This window comes from Podarcis melisellensis (genome assembly GCF_964234715.1).
Source record: "Podarcis melisellensis genome assembly, chromosome: Z".
Lineage (NCBI taxonomy): Eukaryota > Metazoa > Chordata > Lepidosauria > Squamata > Lacertidae > Podarcis > Podarcis melisellensis.
Window position 1 is genome coordinate 25,302,548 of NC_138547.1, and position 27,573 is coordinate 25,330,120.

The window sequence follows — 27,573 nt, forward strand, 5'->3', positions numbered from 1 at the left end:
ATAAAGGAATGGGCCAAGGGAGATCTGCTCAAGCTTCCTCAGGCAATGGAAGGGAACAAAGTCTTTCCATGTGTCCTCTACCCTCTTGACTGGTCTGCCCCACAGTCCAATAACCTAATGCCAAAGTGGGGAGGAAAGAAGCAGCAGAGCCCAGCAATAGCAGGAGAGAGATTGTGCCCCAGAGGAAATGCTGCTAAGTAACAACTCAGCTAATCAAGAGTCCGAACTACCTCCCATTAAACGGACATTGTGTCTCGGTTGACAATGCAACTTCTCAGAGAGAGTGCATTTCAGAACAAGCTGTACTTGGCAGCTTGCCACACCGCTCGAGAGATCCTTCTCCCGCGGGATTCCAGAGCTTCCTCAAAATACAGCAGGTCTCTTTTCCATGAATGTGGCATGAAAGAAAAGAGATTGGAAATGTCAGTGCTGGGGTTGTCATTGGTGGACAAGCAGGTGGGTTTAAAGGGATACTGTGGCACAAGCCAGTTCTCCTCTCTCCTGCACACATGCTCACTGCCGTCACACTGGACTGGAACCTTTCTTTATTTTATGAGCATGCATCAAGTTGATGGATGTCCGGGAGAGGAAACAGGAATACCAAGCCCTTTGACTCTCAGGTTAAAATCAAGTTAGCCTTTCATTCTAATACAGCAGGTAAATGCACACTGACACCCTGTCTGTCATGCTAACTTAAGCCTTGGGGGTGGGGGTGGGGACCTTCCTAGGGCAACAGCACATTAAAAAGCAACCAAAATGATCAGGGGGATGGAGTTGGGATCAACAAAATCTCTCAATTTCAGTTGTCTCAGTTTCTCATTTTTCCATTCTTAACTGCAGTTCTGTACATTTGTGCAGCCCATCTGCCTTTAAAAGAGAAAAAAAGAATCGCATTGAAGATTCATGATTTTAATGCAAACTTACACATTTTTGCAAGCATTTCCCCTGATATATAATGCAATTCAGAGACTGTTTTCATGAAAATGTTCATTTTTATGTACATGTTTTTGTACCCAGTGCTTGGAAGAAGAACTGCATTGCAAAATTCAGAGAGGTCTATAGAATTAACTGCCATGAGAGTTGCTGATGGAAACCAGTTTAGGAATTTTTTAAAGGGAATTAGAACAATTCATGGTCTATCAATAGCTACTAGTCACAATGGCCAAAAGCAGCCTTCAGGTTCAGAAACAACATGTTACTTGGGTATTAATTGCCAGGGAATGGCAGAGGAAGAGGACAGTTGCCTTCATCTCCTTCTTGTGGGCTTTTTAAAGACATCTGGGGGATAGCTTCTGAAGCCAAAACACAAGCTTTCAAAGAGGGAGAATGCAAATCAAGAAGAGAGTGTAGCTTCATCTCTTCACTCTTTCCATTGTTGAGATGTTTGGAGAGGGCAGGAGAGCAGGCTGTGAAAGCAAGGAGGAGGAAGGGAAGGGGGAACAGGGCAAGGGAAGGGAAATGAGGGTACGGCAGCAGCACAGTGGGGGCTGTATTGGGCATCAAAATGTCTCCAGGGGGCCCTGAGGCTAGATGACATTGATTTAAAGGAAGCATTTCCCCACACTTTCCATTTCTTTTCCCCATCACCTTCCTTACTGCAAAAGCCTAATCTTTTAGAGAAGTGAGTTTGTTGCACAAAAGCTTCACATCAGCTATAACTGCACAACCTGAATTTGCTGGTATGCCATTGAATCCCATCAGGAGAAGAAGAGGCGGTCCGTCCTGTTTTACCACCTAAGATGAAACAGTAGATGATGCTCCCCACCACCACTACCAAAGCCTTGCTAATGGCACAACTGTAGTGGCTTTTGGGTTCTGGCAAGATCTCACCATAGGTCTGCAATATATTGCCAGAACCTGGAACCTGCTGCTGCAGCCACTTCTCAGTTCTCTGGTGGTGGTGGCAGAGGTGGGGTGTCTCCCACCCCAGGAGAAGCAAGGTGAAGGGGCACTGGGGGCTTCTGACAAGATCCTGCTAGAGTCTCACCAGAAGGCATAGCTGCTTCTCCTCACTTTGCTGGGGGAAAGTAGGGCATCCGTAGTGGTGCTGGAGAAGCGAGTAGAAGCAGTAGCAGCTTCTAGTGACACCTTGCCAGAACCCAGAAGCCACAGCTGCAGGTACTTCACCTTTCTTCTCTGGTGGCAGGGGGCAGCACCTGCAGTCACAGTGGTGGAGCAAAGGGAAGTGGTGGCAGCAGTGGGTTCCAGTGAGACCTCATGAGATTTCATGGGGCGGGCTCTCACAAGATATCACTGGAACCTGGAAACCACTGCCGCTTCCCCACACTTCTCTGGTGGCGTTGGGTGAGTTGACCATGGGGCTGCTACCCCTTGGATTCTGCCCTCCCTCCCACCTGAGGTGCCTGCCTCAGGGACAGGCAGACCATGAGAAAAAGATCTGGAAAGCTGAGAAAGCAGTGAAAGTAACTAGACTAGGGAAATCACTTAACAGTTCACCTCTCAGGAAAGGACCTAATGCCATTTCACCCTGGTAACTGCAGTGAGGAAAATTATGAACGTGTTGAGTCAATAGATTTCAAGGCCTTTCAAACACCAGCAGGCAGGAAAACAACCCCTCCCCTTTCTCCTTTTTGCATGTTTAGAATTTAATCTGTTGTTCAAACTGGCAAGAAGGTTGTGTGTATTCCATGCTGCTAATTCAAAATGCTGTCAAGCAACCAAACTTCACACCAGCCTCACAGTTTCACTATGAGATGTGGAAAGGCTATCAAAGAAAGCTAAGCAATAGAAAGCATATACATTAATATATAATGTACATTAATATATCCATCATTTGGGTGGGAAGATGATGATTAATTTCAACATAAGGTCCCAAGGTGGATTGCAGCAATTTAAAAAAATGCAATATTAAAAACAGTTCAAAATAGATTATAGCCACAAGAGTCAGTATTGAAATATGTATCTTCAGTGTCAAAGACTAGGGAAGCTCTCTAGTTCAAAGCTTTGATTAGATCTAAATAAGCTCTGCAAGAGGACTACTTATTTAAAACATTATTTACCACACCCTTCCAAAAAAATAAAATGCAATTCAAAGCAGGAGAATGTCCCAAAAGACATATTGATATGTTTATTGCTATTTTGTTCCACCAATCAGTTAACTGAATTTCAAAAGGACCATCTTTACAAATCAACTATTCTTGGCCAGGAATTGAAAAAGAAAAAATGGCAGCAGAGAGCAAAGCAATACTGAAATTGTGAAAGACTGTAGGGGAGACAAAACACCAATATTTCTTTTAAAAAAAATGCCAAAGGAAGAAAAGCGCAGCAGAGGATGTTCCTCATCAGTAACCTAAATGAGTAATTAACATGTCTGGGCGAGCAGCTGAGCTCTTAACCAAAGCAAAACTGGAATGTTTTCTCTGTCCTCTTGGAGAAGCAGCTTCAGGCCAAGTGAAAGAAAAATGAGCAAGCAGAGTGACGCTGGTCATTCAGAAAAGAGCCCCAAGCAGGCACTTTGCTACTAGCATTTACAAGCATTCACTTGTAGTGTTTGCTTTCATACACTACATTGTTGAAAAGTGAGGTATACGTTTGGTTGTTTTTGTTTGTTTGTTTGTTTCATATACTTGCTACCTTCTCCTTCAAGGAGCTCAGGGACCACCATGTGGTTCTTCTCTCTGCATTTTATCCGTCTGTTAGGTAGGTTAGACTGAGAGACAGTAAGTGGCCCCAAGGTCACCCTGTGAGTCACACATGTCTGACTGGGGATGAAAATCCTGGTCTCCCGGGTCATGGTCCAACCCTTTAACCACTGCACCACATTGGCTCATTTCATTTTGGAATTAATGACTAAATGAAGTGGAGGGTAGAAGAATAACCAAGCCAAATGCCCTGCAATATCAAATGTTCTCCAAAAAAATACAGATATATAGATTTCTGATGCCCTGTTTTACCTGCTCATTCAAGGTGCCATTGTCTCCCCTTTCAATTTATTATCATGAATAATATGATTTCAAATTATATATGAGCACAAACAACTAGAATAATTTTGTTCCAGGATCATACATAAGGTAAAAGTTAACATACATTAACTATAACAACAAATATTAATTTCCCTCTTTCCTTTTTCCGTTCTCCTTCTGTGATGGAACTCGTATTTGGGAACTTCCCTGGCTTTTTTCTGGCCCACGTAGGACCAGTCTGGATAGCTGGCCTTGGTGAAGATTTGACATTTTCATCCCAAAAGTTTTTTATTTGAGTTTCTACTGAAATGAGGCTGCATTTTAATGTTGTACTTAATCTTGTTTTTAAGTTGTATTTTAATCAATTGTTTTTACCTGGTGTTAGCCACCCTGAGCCCAGTCTTGGCTGGGGAGGGCAGGGTATAAATAAAAATTATTATTATTATTATTATTATTATTATTATTATTATTATTATTATTATTAAATAAAAGCAAAATAATGACTATTTGTCTGTTGATTCAAAGAAATGTTTGATAAAGCATAACTCATTGTGGGAGCAAGCTTATGCTTAAGAAGGTGGCATAAAGGAAGCTGGTGTAAGTTAACCTGGCATAAAGTTGCACCAGATCCAAAACCTGTCCAGCAGTGGGGCAGCTACTGCCACTCCGCCTAACCCTGTCAGAGGTAAATAAATCCTATAAAATAGTGGTTTAGGGCTTAGGCCTAGTTGCCAAGTCATCTGACTAGGCTGAATAGGCTTAGGATCCAGCCTAAGTCTCCCCCTCTAATCATGCCACACCACACCTCCATCACGTCCCTTGCAAGGAGACTTACACTTGCCTCACCTTTGCCAGCCGAGCCCTGGATGAGCAAATTACACCTGCATATTGTCAGCTGAGCCAAGGTTGGGGACTTAATGCTGACTGAGCCCATCTGAGCCAGGAATCAGTCAGCTGAGCCAGAGATCAGCTACATCCTAAGCTGTTCATCCCTTTGGATCTTCCCACAAGACTGCCCTCTGTGTCTACCAAGTCTATCCAGACTCAGAAGAGAAGTGGACTGACTTATGGGTTTCCTTTAAGTGCATACAGTGCTGGTGTTCTATAGGCATCTTCCAGTTTTGCTATACACACAATAAAGTAAAACTAAATGGTATGAAAATTATCTTTAATCCTCCCCTAGATAGTGACATTTTAGTGGTCAATATATTTGAGACCACCAGAAACCATAACATTTTATAACTATGCTTCTGTAGAGACCCTCCAAATGTTTCCAGTGCCAATAGATTAATATTCTTCAAGCCACTTAAAAAAAAAAAATCTGACTAAAGTTTTACTTTTCTCATCTTGTTCTAGTTACTTAGCAATGCCAATGAGGGCCTTGGAAATAAGCCCTGTGTTGTTATTGCTCAAGTAGCCATTGCGATCTTCTGTGAGTACCTGCTCTGACATTACACACAACTTGCGTAAGACACCACTTGTGTGAGAAGTCTTTTTCCATGCATCAGCTGGCTCCAAATAACGTATGAACTGGCTGTAAGAAAAGAAACAAAGTTTGTTAGTTTTGTTTGACGGGATTATATGACATGCTTGAACAAACATCCTCTGATAAATGACAATGAGCAATTCTTCTGCAAGTATCAAAGGAACCAATTTTTAAAAATGCAAGGGACTAGTTACTTTCAATTTAACTAATTGCATAAGCTGTTGAGTATTCTTAATCATTGTTTAATCTATTAAAGTTGTAAGTCTTTAAGGTGCCATAAAACCCATTTGTTGTTCCTTCTCAGTGATGTCTTTTCTAATGTGAAATCCTTTATATGGTAAGATATCTTAGATGCTGTTTTATAAGGCATGGGAGATCAATTTTTATTTTGTCTTTAAAAGGAATATATGAGAATTAACCTCATTTTCTCCCAAACTCATGTTATAACTCTTTGGTAGGTCTTTTGCATCAGATAAGTTATGGAGGACTTCCAGAGCTTTAACAATAATCACTATTGTTTATTTTATTTATATAGGAGCCATCAATGTATATGGTGCTTCACAGGGCAATATAGGCAAAATTTTCTTTTCTTTTCTTCAAAGCCCCTTGCACAATGAGCTTATGATCTAAATTGTGAGACAATACAAAGACAATGCTATTTTGTGCTGGATGCAGAAGGACATTAGAAGCTTGGTGTTTGGATTTAAAGGAAGGTTGTTCCATGATCTGACCATTGACAGATATGAATGGAGGACAAGCCTATCAGTGGCTACCACCCACAATTGTTGGCTCTACTTCCACTGTGCAGAAAGTGTTCTTGCACTCATGACCTGCTTGTAGGCTTTCCATGGGCATCTGTTTGGCTACTTCCAGTAGCACCTTAAAGACCAACTAAGTTAGTTCTTGGTATGAGCTTTTGTGTGCATGCACACTTCTTCGTGCATGCACACGAAAGCTCATACCAAGAACTAACTTAGTTGGTCTTTAAGGTGCTACTGGAAGGAATTTATTTTGTTTTGACTATGGCAGACCAACACGGCTACCTATCTGCTTGGCTACTGTGAGAACAGAGTGTTTGGCCAGCAGGGCACTTCTTGTTAGCAAAGTCACTGAAATAAATGGAGTCTGGGGAGAAAAGGCTTGATAGCACCTGATAGTACTGAGTAAACTGAACAAAGCAGTGTATAATTTGAGGGGAAACAAACACAGAAATTTTGTCTTTCTTAATTCAGGCCTTGTACAAAGCAGGAGGACATGAAACTCCCTCAGAACTATACAGCTAATAAGAGCATGTGCTACCTCAGTGAGGATCATCCCACTCTGCTTGGTTGCTAAGCAACACCTCCACCTGTCTCCTTCTAGGCTAATTGACTTTAACACTAACAGAACCAACCCTTGTTACAAACTGAATGATCTCAGTTGTTGTACTTCCAACATCTCTTGCCCACTAATGGTTTAGGCTGTGAAAGAGGCAAGAAGGCACCCCCTCTGCTTGGCAACCTGTGCGGGGAAACTGGTCATACTGCCTTAAATCTGTCTCTGTTAGGACCCCACAGAACCAAAACAACCAAGCCGGGGGAGGGGAAGGAGAGAGCAAAATCACAGTGGTTTTTCTTTTCTTAAATAGAAGAGGTGGTGATAAAGGTGCCCCAGTGATATTTGGTTGCTCAAAGGCCCAAAGAAACCTGGAACCAAACAGAGAGCGTATGCATTAATATATCCATCATTTGTGTGGGCATATTCTGTCAGAAGATGTGGTGATGGTTACTAGCTAGGCTTTAAATAGGAATTAGTCCATTTAATGGAGGAGGGAGAGAGAGAGAGATGAATGGCTATTAGTCTTATTAGTCAAACAGAATGCCCATGGTCAGAGTTAGCATGCCACTGAATTCTAGAGCATGGCGGGCAGTCAGTGGGGTGGGGAGCTGCAGCCTTCATCACCTGCTTAAGGTATTCTCAGAGGCATTTGGAACTGACCCACACCAGTCCACCCTGTGTTAAGTCCCCCCTGTCTGCTTCCCTAATTACAGTTTTGCTGGTGGCTTGGTCTGCCAGCTTCCTCCTCCTCTTTGTAGAACTCTGTAGTGAGGGGGAGGACGTAGACAAAACTAGAGTTAGTTGGTTCTGATTTCAGCACACTAATTAGGGAGTAAGCTCATAAGAAAACAATGATACCTTTGATGATGCATGTACAGGACTGCCCCATGGGTCCCACTGAGGCAATGGGATAAATTAACTTGTTTGATCAAACTTAGCTAGCACAAGTAACTTCAGCTGGATTAGGACAGGTGTACTAATATTTTTTTTTGGGGGGGGAAGTTCTTCGATTTGTTCCTCCTTTTTGGTGCCACATAATCACCATGCAAATGTTTGCACTTAATCAGCATCAGTTTGATGTGACATAGTGCTACCAAGGTCATTTTGACATAACTTCAAGGGTATACCTTGTATCAAAGCTGTTTACTCTTTCAAAGCACAAGTACACACACACACACACACACACACACACATTCTGCATGCAGTCTAGCCTGCTGCTCAAACTCTTGTCATGATGACTCAGAATGAACTTGAAAAGCTCTTGTAGTAAGGTGAGATTGCTTTCTTTTTTCTGCAAGAGCTACTCTGACTCAGTTTCAAGTAATCAAGCACAGAATAGCTGAGTATGTCCTCCAGAAGTTTTGCTAACTTTAGTCTATATTTCCCAAGGGAGTGGCTCCATCAAAATTAAAAGGTATACTGTGAGGTGACCAGGATGGCTGTCTGCCTGTATTCATACCGACTTTTCCAAACAACACCAGCTTAAGACCAAACTAGATGGCATGTTAACAGTATGACTGCATTTCATAAAGACACTGCAATCTCTGCCGTGCCTCCTTTCCAAAAGGAAACGTGAACCCTGAGTAAGTGCCTGTGTTACACCCCCCCCCATTTCTACAGCAGTGTGAGATTTTAGGGGTCCTGGCGCTTACCCAGGCTTATCCATCTTAAAACTGATAACATGACAATATCAATCCCTACCCGCACCGTACACACCCCACAGTCTTGCTGAGCAGTAGGGAATTGTCAAGTGAATTCATTCTATTCCAAACACTATATTAGATTACTGTGTATATCTATATGGTTGCACCCTACAGCTGATTTTGTCAGGGCCAGTGGTATAATTAGGCCAATTAGGCAGCCGTCTAGGGTACAGGCCTTAGTGAGGCACAGTACTGACCTGTTGAGGAGCACAGTTTTAAACAGATTACTTATTACTGCATTTTTTAAAATAATAAAAAATAGCAGTTTCAAGCTCTGTGCTTTTCATTTTTTTGTACAGGACACCCATTTTTGAAAATTGAAGTTAGCAATTTGTTGGGGGGTGGAGGCGTTCAAGTAGATAGTTTTGCCTATTGAGCAAAATAGCCCGGAACCAGTACAGCATTTGGTTAACACAGAAAATATTATTACACACTATTTACAATACTAGAGAGAGGGCAATGAACCCAAAACTGCAACACCGTTTGTTCATATACATCACATTGTTATAATGGGGACTTTATGTTTGGGCAATTCAGCTAAGGACAGTAGCTCAGGGCTGAGGTCTACCTCAAAAGTACACATGCATTAGAATTGTCTGTCATGTCTCCCTCTGTGGCCTAGATGTGTTTGTGCCCTATGGTACAATGCTACAATCATTAGATAACAGGACATGTTTTTCCACCATGACAGATCTTGTTAAAAATGCATTTGATTACTTTGGTAATTAGAGCTACAACTCATTATTATATAATCTAGTATTCATTTTTTTCTAGATGCTGGAGAAAAGTGAATCTTGAGGAGAATAAATGATTAACAAGAGTAAACAAATGTTGTCCCTGACAACAGAATCACAAGCTACAGTTACTGTAAATATTGAATGGTGCATAGTTCCCCTGTTCTTTCAACCCACTGCAAAATATTTTTTTCTGCACTTGGTATCCTGTAACTGCTGTAACAGTTTGCTCCCCACCACCCGCCCGCTCCCAGTGAAAATATTGTGTAGACCTGTGGATATATTTTTGAGAACAGTGGCAGCTAAGGCAAGATGCCAGGTTCCATCCCCCCCCTTTTCACACTAAAAATCTGAGAGAGCTTTGCTCAAATTTCTCACATTGATGGAATATACCACCCCAAGAGCCTATTAGGGTTGAATGATAGGATATAAATGAAATTCTTCTACACATTTCAGTGGCAGTACAAAAACCTATTAGTCACAGTTGCAACACAAGGGGGGGGGGAAATACAGTGATATCTCGGGTTAAAACCGCTTTGGGTTACAAACGCTTCAGGTTACAAACTCCACTAACCTGGAAATAGTACCTCGGGTTAAGAACTTCGCCCTAGGATGAGAATGGAAATCGCGTGCTAGCAGCATGGCAGCAGTGGGTGGCCCAATTAGCAAAAGTGCACCTCAGGTTAAGAACGGTTTCGGGTTAAGAACAGACCTCTGGAACAAATTAAGTTTGTGACCCGAGGTACCACTATGGGAGCTTTATCCAAATGAGATTTCTGAAAAAAATAACAAATTTCATATTAACACTCTCATCCTAAACCTGTTTTCTCTGAAGGCCTATTGATTTTGATGAAGCTAATATTCAAGTAAGCACGCTTTTAGGAGTCCACATGTAATTTGTATGTAAAAAGCACCTTTCCTTCAAGTATCTCCAGGACCCAACATTTCAGGGGGAGACTCTGCCATTGTCTATGCCCACCTAAAATCCTGGGATTTTTTTTCATATACCCTTTGGGAAACTATCAGGACAGCTCTACCCAGTCAAGAAACTTGGCCCTCAAGGGGTAGTGATAACAATATGTTCTGCTAGGCTATAAAGGTTTACCATCCCAATGAGAACTGTCTTGAGTCCTCTCTGTATCCATATCCAACAGAGTAACTAGGACCTTGAAAGGGCCACCAATGCCTACTGTAAACTCTTGGAGGGGTGAGTCCTATCACACAATTCCTTCTCACTTATAGTACACTAGAATGTACTATGTAGATGCCAAAAGTTGGATATTTAAACTGAAGAAAGGGGGAAAGAGAAAATGCTTAGTATCCTGTAAAGCAATCATGTTTACATGGAAGGAATACACCAATTACCTGTGTGAACCTGTGTGAGATTTCTCCGCCCCCACCATGCCTGAAGACCTTTTCACTTCAACTCACAAAACTAGACTAATGTGACTACTCTGTTGCAGTCAATTTCTCTTAGCAAATGGAATGCTCATGATCATTCTACGACATTGCACTAGCTCAGCCAAAGGCTTGATAGGCATTTGAAAATCCTCCCTTCGATTAGGTTCTGGAGAGACTGGTTTCATTCAGAAAGTAGATTATTGCAGGGTTTTCAAATGCGCAGCAAGTAACCACACCTGCCCTTGTGGACAGCAGGCTCTAGAACAACTCTAGATTGAAATCAGCATGTTGAGGACAAGCATGAATGATTCTGGATTGAAAAAAACTACATTTTTGTGTTATAAATAGGTTCACATGCAGCAGCCTATGCCTTTACTCTGAGGTAGTTGCCCGAAGCTTTCACCTACTCCCATTTCACAGTGCGTTCTGTACTAATACAAATGTTACAAACATCTATGTATGAGCATTAAGAGAGGCTCCACAGGGCTGTTTATCCTATTAGCAAGTCAGTTCGAGCAGTAGCCCCATTCTCCTATATACTAGCTGATGAAAACAAGCTTCCCGCCAGCCACAAGGGAGCAAATACGCTACTCATGGCTGTGTTCCAACATAGCATGTTCATTTATGCAATGCAGAATAAGGAATGATGACTCAGAGAGCCTTTAAGTAACAACTGTTTATCTGAGCCGCTCCCGAGGTTACCATATGTAGGTACACTCTGCCCAGCACTCAGGTCTACAAGGACCATCCCAGTGTAGTCATAAGAGCCTGGAATGCATAAACAACTTCAAAACATCTGGTGGTGTACCTTTCTGACAATTTGGCAAATGCAAAACTTTGAGTACACAATCATTCTGTGTTCTTTATACACTGGCAAACAATAAATAACATTTATTATTTATTTACAGGGGTATACAGAGACTCTGGGGTTGTGATCTAGTTAAACTAATTAATTGTTATTTGCCCTGAATTAGCAACTTTGCTTTGAGTTTTATTTAGGAAGGAAACACTATTGAGCCCACTATCTTGGTTCACTTTTAAGGTGTGGAGGTGCTTCAGAATCTCCAGTGCTTTATTTATGTTGCATATCACCATCTCCTTATAAAGGGTTTCGCTTTGGATACAAGAAAGTGGAAGTTATACTGTATATGGTTCTGTAGAATTCAAGAAGTTGTTACAATGCTGTGTGGATTTGTTTCAGACCCACATGTTTTAATAACCTCTCCCTGACTTACAATATCTTTACTCAGTATTACTATGTTACATCTGATGGTGTTGGTTTAGCAATGCTGACCTGATCCAGGTTGCTGAGACAACCTGTATAACACACAAAGTCACACACCAAAACAACTCTGCAAGCCATGATATTATGCAATGCAGTGTCACTGAGCCTCATCCTAAATCTTTATATATAGCATAGAATATCTCAAAAGATATTAAATGGGAGGGACTAATTTCACAAAGCATGTTAGTAAATCTTCAGAGTTTGGAGTTATTAAGTATCTCTCAAATGACTAGAAATTCATAACTCTTTCAAAAATGTATTTGCAAACACATTTTGTGTATAAGTGAAAGGGGTTGAAAACATATTCCTACTAGCACCACTACCACAATGGGTTTTGCTTCCAGTGTAACATGTTCCTCCTCCTCCTTCCCATTAGTAGTAGTAGTAGTAGCAGCAGCATATTTGTACCCCATCCATTTGCCTGGGTTGCTCCAGCCACTCTGGCCAGCTTCCAACAAATTATAAAAACAGAGTAAAACATCAAACATTAAAAACTTCCCTGTACTGGGCTGTCTTCAGATGTCCTCTAAAAGCCATCTAGTTGTTTATCTGCTTGACATCTGATGGGATGAAACCACTACCAAGAAGGCCCTCTGCCTGGTTCCCTGTAACTTCATTTCTTGCAGTGAGGGATTCGCCAGAAGACCCTTGGAGCTGGACCTCATAGCTATCCATGGAGGTATGGGTTAATTCTTCACCCAGGACATCTCTATCAGCTACATCTGGTACACTGGCTGAGATCCTACCTGCCTGTGCACTGTTTCACCAGAGTGGTGCATGCTCTGGTTATCTCCCACTTAGACTACTGTAATGCGCTCTGCGTGGGGCTACCTTTGAAGGTGACTGGAAGCTACAACTACCCGTAATCCAGAATGCAACAGCTAGACTGGTGACTGGGAGTGGTTGCCGAGACCATATAACACAAGTCCTAAGCACAATGGAAACAGTAATAACAGCACAATCCAATGCATATTATTAATGCAGAAGTGCATCCCATTGCATTAAGTAAGGCATTTTCCAAATAATGGTATGCATGGAGTTGTAGCCTGAGCTTTATCAATAATTTAAACCATCTACCTTGACAAAAGCCTATTTTCAACACTTCATCTTACATTCCCAACATTTTATCATATCTGATATAACCAAGAAACAAAATGTAAGATTGGAGTAGGTAGATGAAGGATGGTTTCAGCCAGAAGTGGGTTTACTTTCCTCCATGCAAATGAACAGCTGTTATTTACTCATATGAGGACACTGTTGAAATAACTATGTGCCCTCCAACCCTTACAGTGGGTGACCTAGTTCTCACTGATAGGGATTGGGCATGAGGTGTACTGTGACCCTATGGTCCCTGCACTTGTTAATCCCCACCCCCCTCTCTCTCCAGACACATACTTCTTGTAATGACAATGGACATTCTGCTACTAACAAATAACTGCCTTTGTAATGAAGACCTGTAAATAAATATCTTGTATTGTTCAGACAAATAATTTAACTTATTGATAAGGCAGCATCATTTTCTCAAGTGTATATGTACAATAAAACCATCAATACACTAAATTCAGTTTAAGAAAAAAAACAAAACCTGACATATCACTATTTAAAGACCCTGCTCTAAAATCATATGCTTCTGAGTCATCAAAAACTCTCAGGTGTAGTTCTCATAGAAGTTGCCAACTTCCGTGGGATTCACATGATTTCAATGTGTCTTCACATTCACAAACCCCCTGCACGTAGAAAACTAAGCTAGAAACTTTCTCCCCTCAGAGCCATCTTCCATGTGCAGGAATTTTGCTCTTTCTGATAGGAGTACTTCACCATGTAAGTGCCCACTTGTAGTCTGAAATGGTACAGCCTCTTCAATGATAACTAGACCATCGTCTTCTTTATGTTTCTTCTTGGGGGTTAAAATCAGCCAGTGAAGTTCTGCTTCGCATTTATCTTCTATAGCTGAGACCTGTTACGGGGTGGATCAATAAATTTTCAGTAGTGGTGCACTGTCCACTATCTAGAATTCCTTTCACACACACCCTGACTTTATTAAAGTTTGAAGGAAAATATACAACAGTTAATATCCGATATATTTTTATCAAAGATAAATGAAACTAATCTGAATGAAAACCCAAACCCAAAGGAGAGAGAGAGAGAGAGGAGGAAGGAAAGAAGGAAGGAAAGTGGGGGAAGACAACTTCTGATTCTTTGTCAGCTATATATAGTAAAATTATTCAAAACATCCACTCCAAGATAACACTCAACAATTCCACTTTGTATAAACCAGTATTTTCTTCAATCCTCAAACCCAGTTATCTTAAGTTCATTTTCTTTTTTGCACAAAAAGTCTATAAGGGGTTCCATCTGAATTCCTTTCCTAAGGAGTTCAGTTTATCACCTACATGGTATATAACTGGATTTTTTTTCCTTTGGCATTTTTATTTCTGGAATGGGGATGATTATCTGTTTGTCTAGTTTAAAAATAGAATGCTGCTTTTCTTATCTTAGTATGTGTCTGCGTGATTTATTATTATTTTGTATGTTTATTTATGAGTATCTTTACTCTATATATCTTCAATCCTCCCCAATAAATACATAAATAAAATTGCTTAAAGCACCTCACACATATGGCATATATCTTTTTAAACTATTATATGTGTAAAAAAATAGGATAAATCTACCACCCTGACCCCTGCCAGGGCAGTCAAGATGCCTTTTTAGGAAGGAATCTTTTTTTCATCTGATAGGTTCAAAGAAGATTTTCCTCACAAAGATCTATATGATCTAAAAGACTCTTTGTCTTTTGTAGTTGTTATGTATTCAGTGGTCTATGTTCACCTGAGTTTGAGTCTGGACTAAGGATTCTGAGCCCCTGGTTATCAAGGTTTGGGCTATTGGCATTGGCTCTTAAGTTCTGAGTTACAATTCACAGCTTGGAGTTTTTGACAGCCAGTCACATTGAGAGTGGGAGTGGCCCAGGCTTTCAGAAATACATTTAAGCAGTTGCTTTGCCCCTGTTGTTCAGTTATGTTAGCTCAAGTCTCTTGCTATTATCATTGTGTCTGGCCTCATAGAAACCCATGTACACTTCACTGGCAACAAGCATGGGATGCTAGGCTAGTTATGCAGCCCTGGCTGGCTTCCACAAGCTGAAATCACTGCTGGGGAACTGTCACCTCAACTGAGCTGGAGCACCACCGGGGACTTGCCAACTGAGCCAGCTGGAATCACTGACTGCAGCCACAAGGCAGGTCACACAGAGCGGACCTCATGGCCACCCAGGGCCACATCAAGCAATTTGACCCCACAGTCCCAGGGAAATGGGACTCCTATGCCACCAAGCTTGAGTTTTTCCATGTGGCCAATAACATGACCGACCCTCTATTGAAGCGAGCCATGCTGTTCAGTGTGTGTGGGCCTGGCACGTTCAAGATTCCCCAGGCCCTTGAGGCCCCAACCAAGCTAAGTGAGATGACATTCAACACAATAATGCTGAAGTTGAGGACACACTTTGCTTCCCAGCCATTGGAGATTGCTTGCCAGCACGAGTTCTACAAGCGAAACCAGGCCTCAGGCAAATCCATAGAGGCCTTCATCACAACCTTGCTGCAGGACACCCACCACTGCAACTTCAGCGACCTGGAGATAATGCTCCACAACTGTCTTGTGTGCAGGCTAAGGGATGAGAAGCTACAACAGCACCCTTTTGCGAAGAAGGATCTAGCCTTCCAGGTTGCCTTAGATGAGGCCCTCACGGCAGAGACAGTCAGCAAGATGATGAGAGAGATTCGCCAAGTGCAAAGCCCACCCATGGCATGGAAGGCCGAGGCAGTGCACTCAGAGAAGGTTGTAGACAGTGAGGAAGGTGAGGACGTCCTGAGACTGTGCCTTGGCTTGTCCAAGTGTTTTGGCCAACAGAGAGGTGCAGAGGTGAATTGCACCAGTTGCGGGGGCCAGCATGAATGCCAGCCATGGTGTTTCTGTGATGTCCAGTGTTGGGAATGTGGGAAAACTGGCCATATTGAATGCACCTGCCAAATGAAGGAACAGTGGGACACTCCCTGGCGTCCAATTTCAGGGCCTGGGGATGGTCACCGTGGGACTCCAGGTGCAGTAGAATGCCATGCCATATCGGAGTGTACCTGCACACAGGAGCCAGCTGCCACATCTATCCAGAATGCACAGCCAATCTGTGAGAAGATTCGAGTAGCCGTGATCATCCAGGGAACCCCATGCGAAATGGAGGTTGACTCCGGGTCAGCGCTCTCTGTTATTTCTGCTGAGACATATCATCACATCTGCCAGAAGGGAGGAGCCCCCTGTTTGCAGCCCTTTGAGGTGATCCTGACAGACTTCCAGGGGAAGCACGTGCCCATTCAGGGCATTGGCACGTTCACTGTCCAATTTAAGCATTTTAGCGGACCGCTGCAGCTGGTAGTTGTCCAAGGCCCCCACACCAGCCTACTTGGCCTCAACTGGTTCGACGCACTGGGCATCCATATCACAGGGGTCCAGGACATAGGCCAGTCCAGCTATGAGGCCATCTGTGATGAGTTTGCAGCCGTGTTTGATGTGTCACTGGCGTGCTACAAGGGCCCACCGGTCGCACTGAGCCTCAACCCGGCTGTAGTACCAATCCGCATGAAGGCTCGGCAGGTGCCATTTGCCCTGAAGCCCAAGATCGATGCAGAGTTGGATCATCTCATCAAAGAAGGGGTCCTTGAGCCAGTCCTGCATGCTCAGTGGGAAACCCCAATTGTCACTTGCCTCAAGGCAAATGGGAATGTGAGGATCTGTGCTGACTATAAGTGCACCCTCAACAAAGCCTTGCAGCAGCATGCGTATCCTGTTCCAGTCGTGAGTCACCTTCTTGCATCGCTGGCGAGTGGAAAAGTCTTTGCGAAGCTTGACTTGACCCAGGCATATCAACAACTCCCAGTTGACGAGGCCACCTCTGAGGCACAGACTATTGTGACCCACCACGGGGCTTTCCGTGTCAAGAGACTACAGTTCGGTGTCAGCGTGGTCCCAGGCCTCTTCCAAAGCCTCATGGAAGATGTCCTGAAGGATCTCCCTGGAGTAATTTCATATTTTGGTGATGTCCTCATTGCGGGAGGGTCCGAGGCAGAGCTTGCATGCCGTCTTCGAGAGGTCCTGCGCCGTTTTCAAGATGCCGGCCTAAAGGTGAAGAAAGAAAAATGCCAGCTGGGGGTCCCCAAGGTTGAGTTCCTCGGGTTCCTGATCAACGCTGATGGCATCCACCCCACACCAGCAAAGGTAAAGGCCATCCAAAGTGCTCCACCGCCACGCTGTAAGCAGGAGTTGCAGTCCTTCCTGGGCCTGTTGAACTTCTACCACTCTTTTATTCCACATAAGGCGGCCACTGCGGAGCCCCTGCACCAGCTATTGAACAAGAAAGCTCCTTGGATCTGGGGCCGTGCTCAGGACACTGCTTTCAATGCTGTCAAACACCTGCTCTCCTCTGACAGTGTCATTACCCATTTCAATGAGACCAAGCCTGTTGTGCTTGCCTGTGATGTCTCCCCATATGGAATCGGTGCAGTCCTCAGCCACCAGTTGCCGGATGGACGGGAGGCCCCTATTGAATTCTACTCCAGGACCTTGTCACCAATGGAATGCAATTATGCCCAGATCGACAAGGAGGCCCTGGCTGTTGTGGCAGGGGTGAATAAGTTTCACAACTACATCTATGGCCGCCACTTCACAATTGTGACTGACCACAAGCCTCTGCTGGGCCTTTTTGCTTCTGATCGGCAGACTCCTCAGATCCTGTCCCCAAGGATGCTAAGGTGGTCCATCTTTCTCAATGCGTATGACTACGAACTTCAGCACCGTCCCAGCAAGAGCTTGGGCCACACAGCTGCCCTAAGCCACCTGCCATTGCCAGACATAGACGCTGATCCGTCCCCAGCCCACAGCGTGATGCTGCTGGAGACTCTGCCCCAGCCACCGCTTCACACCACAGATGTTGCCATACACTCAGCAAAAGATCGCACCCTCTCCCGTGTCCTCAACTGGGTGTGGAGAGGGTGGCCAGTGGGTCGCTTCGATGCCAAGTTCTCCCCATTCATCTTCCGGAAACATGAACTGTCAGTTCACAAGGGATGCCTGCTGTGGGGGAACCGGGTTGTGATTCCTGCTAAGCTGCAGACCAGAGTGCTGGAGGATCTGCATGTGAGTCACCCAGGTATCGTCCGCATGAAAGCTCTGGCCAGGAGCTATGTCTGGTGGCCAGGCATTGATGCGGAATTAGAAGAATGGATCCGGTGCTGCCAGACCTGCCAAGAGTTCCAACCGGCCCTGCCCCAGTCCCTGATCCAGCCGTGGGAGATGACGCGAAAACCATGGTCAAGACTCCACATTGATTTTGCTGGCCCGTTCCAAGGTCAGACATTCTTGATCATTGTGGACACCTTCTCAAAGTGGCTTGAGGTGGTGCCAGTCTCAGCGATGAACTCCAAGGTCGCCATCTGGGCCCTGAAGTGGGTCTTCACCACACATGGCCTGCCAGACATCATTGTGTCCAATAATGGAGCACAGTTCACATCAGCTGAGTTCCAGAAGTTCATGGCTGACAACCTAATCCAGCATGACACGTTATCACCATTTCACCCATCAACAAACGGACAGGCCGAGAGAATGGTGAGGACCACCAAGGAATCCCTCACCCGGATTGTCCAGGGGGACTGGAACCAGCGCTTAGCAGATTTCCTGCTGCAGCAGCACATCACGCCCTGCACCATCACAGACCGAAGCCCAGCAGAGCTCCTCATGAACCGGAAGCTGGCATCACTCCTGGATCGGCTGCACCCCAACCTTGCATCTGATTGGCCTCCAGGCCAGGAGCCTCCAGCAGCCCCCGTGTCCTTCACCCCAGATGACCCTGTCTACACCCAGAACTATGGAGATGGCCTTGCCTGGATCCCTGCTGCTACCAGGGCAACTTGGCCAGTCTCCTACAAGGTTGCCATGCCAGACAGTCGGGTCCACCGCCAGCATGTGGACCAAGAGTGGCACCACCTAACTGATGCCCCAGCTCCAGCTGCCGCCACCACACCAAAGCACAGGGATGAAGTGAATGATCATCTCGGTTCACAGGCTGATGCACCCAAGGAGGACCCTGTGTTCCCAGGAAGTACAAAGGAATGGGGCCCTGGCACTGCACCGCCAGACAGCGCCAAGGCAACAACACTGGTGACACCCAACACAATCTCTAAATGACCCAAGGGGGCGAGCTCTGCCGCTCTTATAATCTTGAGGACTATGTGTGTTGATGGGGGTTAGGGTTCATGCCTAAGGGGAAGGGAGTGTTATGTATTCAGTGGTCTATGTCCACCTGAGTTTGAGTCTGGACTTAGGATTCTGAGCCCCTCTCTTCTGATTCAGTACATATCCATTATCAGGGTTGGGGCTACTGGCATTGGCTATTAAGGTCCAAGTTACGATTCACAGCTTGGGGGTTTTGACAGCAAATCACGTTGTTCATTTATTTCAGTAATTCAACTTAAAAGATAAAACTAATATAGGAGATAGACTCATGACATGCAAAGCCTGATATGTCAAGCCTTTATTTGCTATAATTGTGATGATCATGGTGTATAGCTGATGAAACCCCAAAATTAACAATCTCAGGGGCCCAAACCAAGTACTGAGTACATATGCATGCTTCTACTTCTCAGAGGTGCAATATTGCTCTATTTGCAGTCCTTGTTTTGCTGATTTCATTTAATATTCTAATTTTCTGAGATTTGGGGTTTCTGCTTATTAAAACAATGCACTTTCAGGTCAGATATTTGACAAATCTTCCATCTGCCTCATTAAGTGTCACCTTCACAGAACACTTTCAATCCATGCCCTTAGCGGTCATAGATGGATGATACAATGGAATACTTTATGAAGAGAGACTCTTTCTGTGTGGGCAACAATTTGTAGAGGACATTTGCCATTACTTACTACAATGTCCACTATACACAGACCAAACCAATTGATTCATAAAACTGCTTTTCATGAAGAAAACAAATCTAACCAGGGTGGAGAGGGTGAAATGGCTGCTGAGTGATACTGATGGCTCTGACTTTTAAGGTGGCTCTCTATGCCACCTTATAAGGCAGCTAGGAAGATTAGTAATAAAGAACTGGATGGGCTAGAGGTCAATTGCAAAAGAGTCTCTGGGATCTAATCTGCACATTTTATTTGAGAATTACTTTTTATTCTGTGTAATAAGAAATTTTGGTAGATTTAATCATGGATTTACTGCATATGTAGAGACTACTGTCTGCTTGTTTTTCTTCTTTCTTCTTTGGACGTTGTCATGGCCTTTGGCTAGTGCAATAATATTAATAATATAATATAATATAATATAATAATATGCAGTTGCTTTGCCTTTGTTGTTCAGTTATGTTGGCTCAATAAAGTCCCTTGCTGTTATCACTGTGTCTTGCCTCGTAGAAACCCATGGACACTCCAGTAGTTTCTCTAGTTTGTTAGGAAAAGGGGTGCATACACCCCTATCTTGTGCTGTTTCATAACCATCTATAACAAATTTTCAAAAGCTTTATGGTTTGCAAAATTGACAATATGGTAGAATGCAGTCATAGAATATGCTTTTATGGTCTTATTCACAAAGCGTTTTCACATTAACATGATTTTCTTTTTATAATATGTATACTATAATTCTAACTTAATGATAATGACAATTAGTGATACCATAAACTAAGCACTATATGACAAATCTCTCCCCCCACAATTTGAAAAGCATAACTCATTATTTTAAATTTAATATTACCTTTCTTAGGTTGACAAAGAAAAAAGCTAGAACCACACTTTATCAGTTGTTATTAAATTGTTTTGCACTCTCCGTGCAGTTATATGTAGGGTTTTCACCACAAACATAAGATCTGGAGTGATGTCACAATATAGCAATTAGAATCAGGGGTAATGGCAGCTTTCCATTTTTAGCAAGCAAGCTGTGCATCACTTTGATGTTTTTCCTACATCTATATATTAAGTAGCTCACTATAGTAAATTATGCTAAAACTTGGTAGCGTATACAAGAGACATAAGGTTAGAAAGTCAAATATTTTTCAAAACCTTGTTTCTTTTTGCCTCATGTATAGGTAGCACCTTTTGACGAAACTGCGGGAAGCAGTGGAAGGAAGGAGTGCCTGGCGTGGTCTGGTCCATGGAGTCACTAAGAGTCGGACACGACTAAACAACAATAGGTAGCACCTTATCACTTCAGGAAAAGAAGTGTCTAATGGGGATTGTAGTGTTATTAGAATAAGAGGGCTATCTTAAGGCAAGAGCACCTTAGGATGCTAAAATCTCCAGCTCAGTCAGTTTTAAGTCTTCAACCCCAGCTTAGTCAAAAATATGCTGGAGTAGTTTGCTCATCCCAGCTAAGCCAAGGCTGATGTAAGTCCTCCAAAAGGGGGTAAGGTGAGACCGGGGGTGGGTGGAACTGAGGCGGGATCCTAAGCATGTTCAGCTTGATCATGTGACTGTGAATCTGGCACAAAATGTTATTTTAAAGGCTTGTTTTCTCTCTGTCAGGGTTAAACAGAGCAGCAGCCTTGCTGCTGGATGGGGTTTGGATCCGATATGACATTACACCAGCTGAACTTACACTGGCTTCAGGTTCATGTGCATAGCAATGCTCCCTATATTGCAACAGCAGCATGCCTTAAGAAACTGAATGTGGAGGGACCTGCCCTTTTAAACAATGAAAAATGGTAAGTCTGGCTGCTCAAACTACCATACTTTTGACCCTTCTCTCCCTTTTCAAAATCTCCTTTTTCTTACCTGCAAATATTATAGCTTTCCTACCATTGGTATTAAGGTGAAGCACTGTGCCTAGTGTATTAAGAATCACATGGTGCTTGGAAATCCTATGGTCACACCATGCTGGTGGCCAACTTACACCAGTGTAACAATGCCAGGGTAGCATAGTTGAAACTTTATTGACCCCAGTCTCAGCAGCAAAGTTGAAATGAAAACAATGGAACAAACAGCAGTGAACATAGCAACTTCATTGGCCACTTCCTTAGTGACCATAGCACCACCAATGACTCCCACCAACCTGAGAGTAGTATGTCAACAATGTCTACAGGCATTAAAACACCCAGGCATGAAAGCAACCAACCCATGCACACCAAGGGGGAAATACTCCCATAAAACCATTTTGTCCCACATTACTTTCTACTGCAGTATTCCACTGGTACGAGAACGAACCTCCAAAATAAGGCTCCAGTCTGGAGGTCCCTGCACACAAGTTAAAACTAACACTGGGCCAAATTCCCCTCCTGGAAAATGGGGGAGGGGACAATTTTGTGCTATTTTGTGCAGTGAGGGAGAAATGTATCCAAACTTTTCAGGATTCATGCACCTTCCTTGTTTTTGCAGAAAGTGTTGTTGGGGAGACACTGTCGAGAGAACCTTGCACTGCTTACTGCCAACCACACTTCCCTGAATGCCTCAGGAATAATGAAGTGCAACATGGCATTACTCCCAAGGCATTCCATGAAGTGCAGCTGACAAACAGCAGGGGAGGGAACCTTACACTGTCATGAGCAGTGTGAGTCATTTTTAAGTTAACAAACAAGAAGAAAATGGAAAATCCTTTGGGAAATCATACGGTTAAGTAAGGTAACCAGAAACCTGCTCCTGAAAATTTGGAGAAATTTATTCTCTCCACCTGCTTTCAAGATGGGCTGATGCCTGAGGGAGCTTAGGATTTGGACTAAGCCCATACATTTCCCTGTGTCCATAGAACTGTCCATTTTATCCCATTTGGGAGAGTGAGCAACAGTAACCTTCTACAGTACCTTGATCACTTAAACAGGTGGGTAAAATGCACACATTCCCTCTAACTGTATCCCTTTCAGTATTTTTAAAACTAAAATAATTATGTAAGATTACATATAGTTTACTGGCTTGCTTGATAAAAATATGATTTGTGTAATCCTTGTGACTGTAAACAGGAAATGCTAATAAAGCACTTATCTTCCTGATAGGTAAAAGCAGCTTTGTCATAGTGACTGTCAAAACAAACCAGTGGACTCAGATGAAAGAGCAAGTAAACAAATATTTTCTGGGAAATTTCTTCCACATTGCCTTCAGCAAAAATTCAGTTCTGGTAGCAGACAAAACAAAATCAATTTTATTCACAAAAACCAGTCTCTTTCTTTCCAAGTGTTTGTAAAACTGTATCATTTGCTCTGCAAATCAGTAACAATGAGTGATTTTCTTCTAAATGTTCATATAATTTCTCATCCTTATAATAAATTTCATGTGTTATTGTCTTTTCTGAAGATACCTTGCTTATGTTTACAAATAAAAAAACCTTCATAATTTTTAAATTTTCAAGATGCCTTTTTTGGGATGCATTTGATATTTGAGTATGTACTGGATGAATAAAGGAAGCAGAAAAGGGGTGTGTTAGTATTAGAACTACTGTACATTCTACTATTTTCACACAGTGCATAAATACTAAGCAGCTCCCTAAGAGCTTCATCCACTGTACATTCTTATAGACTATGTATTAATCAGGATTTTTTTTAGACCTTTAACAACTTTGGCTGCATTCTTTTGCACACATTTAAAACTCCCCTTGAATCCAATGGGACTTAATCCTGAGTAAGACAGCAACTGGAATTTAAGTGATACAAAGTTCTGTAATCACTTTATTATAAAGTATAGTAGACTGATTAGAGAATCCACTGTAGGAAGTAGCATTCATTTTCTTCTGTGAAGCGCTTAAATGTCATTCTGTTAGCATGCCGATGGAAGCAAACTACTTCTCCCAACTAAGAATGGCTAGTATAATGCACAACATCAACGTTTTTCAAAATGAAGCTGTTACACCTTTAAAATATTATTTTTCAAAATTGTGACACAGAAACACATGTAATACTGCACATAGGCAGCATGTTAGTATCACATTAGTTCAAAATAAAAAGAAAAGCTACAGATGGCAGCATATCTACTCAATGCAGGGGGTTGGAATAGATGACCAACGAAGTCGTTTCCAACTCTACAATTGTATGATTCCCTTAAAAGACCCAGGGAGCAATTCTAAAATCTGTTTAGGTTCAATTGGTATAAAATTTTGCTGCCATCTACAGAGATGCCTCAGCTCTCCCACATGGATACAGCCCTGGTTCTTCAGCTTCACCTTTAGACAATTGGAGAGCTGTGTGATAGCATAACTTAAGAGCCTTCTGTCCCTTCACTGTTCATAGTAAAAGGTCAGTTGTAGTGGTTGTGTTAAATCGAACTGTACAGTTTGAAAGGCAAGCCAGATTCTTGCTGGAGAACCAACTCTGAACCTATTCATTGTAGGCAGGTACATGAACAGGACTTTCATCTTTCTCCTTTTGTAGGAAGTCATAAAACAGAACAATAGTGTACTCATATCTGATAGCCAGTCTGACATATTAGTTTGAGTATCAGGCAAAGACCAGGGAGATCCAGCTTCAATTCTCTCTTCAACCATGAAGCTTATAAGATGACCTTGCACCAGTCACTACCTCCCTGCCTAATCTACTGCACAAAGGTGTTGTGAGGATAAATGAGTGGGGGAAAGCTTTGTAAACAACATCAAGTTCCTCAAAGGAAGGCAAAAAATAAATATAGGAACCTGCTTTCAGCTGTTAATAAATTTATTTCCAAACTGTCTATAGTAACTCAACACTGTACAAATATAAAACTTCTAAAGTACAGCATCCTTTTGGAAGTCCTTAATTGCCCCTGAAATCTTGAAACTTGAGTGTGAGAAACTTGGGACTGAATATGCCATTTAAAATTGATTCCTGAATGTGCACATTAACTATCTGAATCTCATAGGCACATAACACAAGCATTGCTTTTGCATTTTGTACCTTAGTTTGTAAAAAAATTGTCAGGATCAAGCAAACACTCTAATTGCAAATGGTGAGTTATACTATGAACATACAAATGTTCATTGCGATCTCTCAATCTGGGTGGAGAGGAAAATAAGTTTTCTTTCTCTTAAATAATAATTTGAACTGCAGAACTTCCAATGAAACAAATTAGCCACAAATCAAGGATGAACAAAAGGAAGTACTACTTGCATAGCATATAATTTGTAAAACTCACTGTCATAAGATGTGGTGATGCCTAGAATTGTAAAGGGGTTTAGACAAATGCACAGAGCATAATGGCTGTATGCAACCTCAATGTTCAGGAGCATTATTGCTTGGGCTGCATTCAAGCCATACATTTAAAGCACATAACCTCCCTCAAATAATCCTGGAAACTTTAGTTTACTCATCACAGAGCAACAATTCTCAGTAATCTGAACAAACCAAGTTCCAGGATTCTTTGGGAGGAAATAATGTGCTTTAAATGTATGGCTTGTATGCAGCCATAAGGTATCAGTTTCTGAGAAGCAACAATGGCCGAATGTTGCTGCTATTATGCTGTGCTTATGGGCTTCCCAGAGGCATTTGGTAGTGGGGTGGTGCTGCTGAACTAGGTTGGAATTTAGTCAAATCTAGCAGAGCATTTACATTTGTAATCATTTTAATATCCAGGACTAATAGATTTGCATTTACATTGCACTTTTGGGGAGCCCATTGAAAATGGCTGTGAGGGTGGCATTTGAACTTGTAGCATACAGTGGTTCCCTAAAATATAGAACGTGCAATCATAACCATCTCTATTGTGAAGTCTTACTGATTACAATGGGGTTTATTCCATTAAGGATTGCTACCTAAATATGTCTTCCCAAGTACTTTCCACAAAGTGATACAGTATCCTCTTCGTGTTCTGTTCAACCTTTTTACCTCAGATCTTATTTTACTCCTTAATATCACGTCCCACACTCTACACTACAGATACAAAATCAGCTTGAGAAGGGTGATCAGAATTCACTACTCTGAACAAATCTGCAGCTTCTCAGATGTATTGTTTTGAGTGCTTTAATTACCGTATTTTTCGCTCTATAAGACGCACCAGACCACAAGACGCACCTAGTTTTTGGAGGAGGAAAACAAGAAAAAAATATTCTGAATCTCAGAAGCCAGAACAGCAAGAGGGATCGCTGTGCAGAGAAAGCAGCAATCCCTCTTGCTGTTCTGGCTTCTGGGATAGCTGCGCAGCTTGCATTCACTCCATAAGACGCACACACATTTCCCCTTACTTTTTAGGAGGGAAAAAGTGAGTCTTATAGAGCAAAAAATACGGTAATTTTGAATTCAAATTCTGAAGTTCTTTTTCAAGAATAGCTTTTTAAAAAGCAACACTTAAAAAACCTGAAAAGCAAACATATCTCATAACACCACCATCCACAAAGAAAGCTCCTAATGATTAAAAGATGTCTTTGCTATGAGCTTTTAGCCTAGGCAAATGACACAGCCCTACGTTAGGACACAGGGCTAAGTTCAGGAATCATGTTTCTTTTCTGTTTCCTTCCCATTTTTATGATATTGTTACACAAGTTAATGAGCTCCTCTTATTGCTTGTTGTTATCCTGAAAAATCCCCCATCCTGAAGTAAAATTTTACTCCCACCTACCTGCTGCATGAAGGCAGATATTGCCCCATCTGAAGCAAATTTCTTCCCATCTACCTATTGCGTGAAGACAGATATTGCCCCACTTGAGGAAAATTTACTCCCCTCTACTTGCCGTGTGTAAAAAGGGACAGTATTGCCCTACCTGATGTAAATTTCCTGCTGTGTGAAGAGATAAATCCCCCTCCCTTCTCCCCCCTCTTGAGGTAAATCGTCCCTTGCTGTTTATGAGGGAACACCATCGGAAACAAGTGCTGAACTGCGTCCGCTAATTTCGGGTATAGGAGGGCACCCCCTTCCCCAACCTCCCCCCCCCCATCGCGGCCTGAGGGGCGTGGCTGTGGCGAGCGGGAGCGGTTCGGAGAGCCCGCGGCGCTCCAGGCAACGTGGACGCGCCTCTCCCCCCGTGCCTCCACAGCAGCGGCAGCTGGGACGGTTAATTTTGCACACATCCCTCCTGCTCCTCCAACGGTCGCCCGCGCGCTGACGAGTTGTTTACTTCCTCAGCGGCTCCACCCCTCCACCTCCCCTCGGCTCTCGCGCTCGCCGATTGGCTCTTCCTTTGGCCAACCACGACGCCTCTCAGGTCATCAAACCTGTATGGGGCGGGGAGTGCGGTCGTAGGGAGGGAGGGGGATTACAGGAGTGCCTGGAAAAAAAAAGAATAGCAGCAGTATAAGAAAGTGAACCTTCATTTCTTAAACGCTGATTGGGCAACTCGTGGAAGCAGCGAGGACTGATTGGTACATTACGGTGCTACTCATCTTCATCCCTTGTGGCCTTTTCTGTGTATGTGTTGTTTTTCACTCATTCCTCTGTACACGCAGGCATTGAAGGGTCCCCGCCTCCGCCCGGCGTATGTTTCAGTGTGTGAGGCGGTGATTGGCCGACTCCCAGAGCCCGCCTCCCACTTCTCCCCCCTCCTTCTCCCTTTCCCCCTCCCACCTTCTCACACACAAACACATCTTCACGGCATCCCGCGCCCAGCCGCCCGCTATTAATTACCTTCGCCTCTCATTTGTCCCGCCTCCCGCCTATCATTATGAAAGGCACGCGCACGCACACAACCCGCCGACCGGGAGTGGGGTGTGCGTGGCAGTGACTGCGGATTGGACCGCTTGCGAAGCGGACTTCATCTCCGATTGGTTCCTCGCCCTCCGGCTCCTCCATTCTCAGAACT

The 27,573-nt window shown here is 43.1% G+C and overlaps 2 long non-coding RNA genes across 5 annotated transcripts in view; one reads left to right on the forward strand and one right to left on the reverse strand.

Moving 5' to 3' along the window:
* Positions 1 to 23,218, forward strand: part of LOC309362064 — a 39,519-nt gene extending 16,301 nt beyond the window's left edge. The window contains exons 2-4 of one of the 2 annotated variants that reach the window (XR_014164761.1): positions 20,978 to 21,082; positions 21,414 to 22,701; positions 22,874 to 23,218. This is a non-coding gene — a long non-coding RNA (uncharacterized lncRNA). Of the gene's footprint in view, positions 1 to 20,977; positions 22,702 to 22,873 lie in introns of both variants that reach the window. The other variant, XR_014164760.1, reaches the window with a different exon arrangement.
* Positions 5,242 to 27,548, reverse strand: LOC309362062. 3 transcript variants are annotated; one of them, XR_014164758.1, is made up of 3 exons: positions 26,397 to 26,576; positions 10,617 to 13,806; positions 9,923 to 10,576 (listed from the first exon to the last, which is right to left on the reverse strand). It is a non-coding gene; the product is annotated as an uncharacterized lncRNA (long non-coding RNA). The 3 variants fall into 3 exon arrangements; XR_014164756.1 differs by lacking the exons at positions 9,923 to 10,576; positions 10,617 to 13,806; positions 26,397 to 26,576 and adding exons at positions 5,242 to 5,457; positions 27,083 to 27,548; XR_014164757.1 differs by lacking the exons at positions 9,923 to 10,576; positions 10,617 to 13,806 and adding an exon at positions 5,242 to 5,457.
* Positions 27,549 to 27,573: the final 25 nt, after the last annotated feature.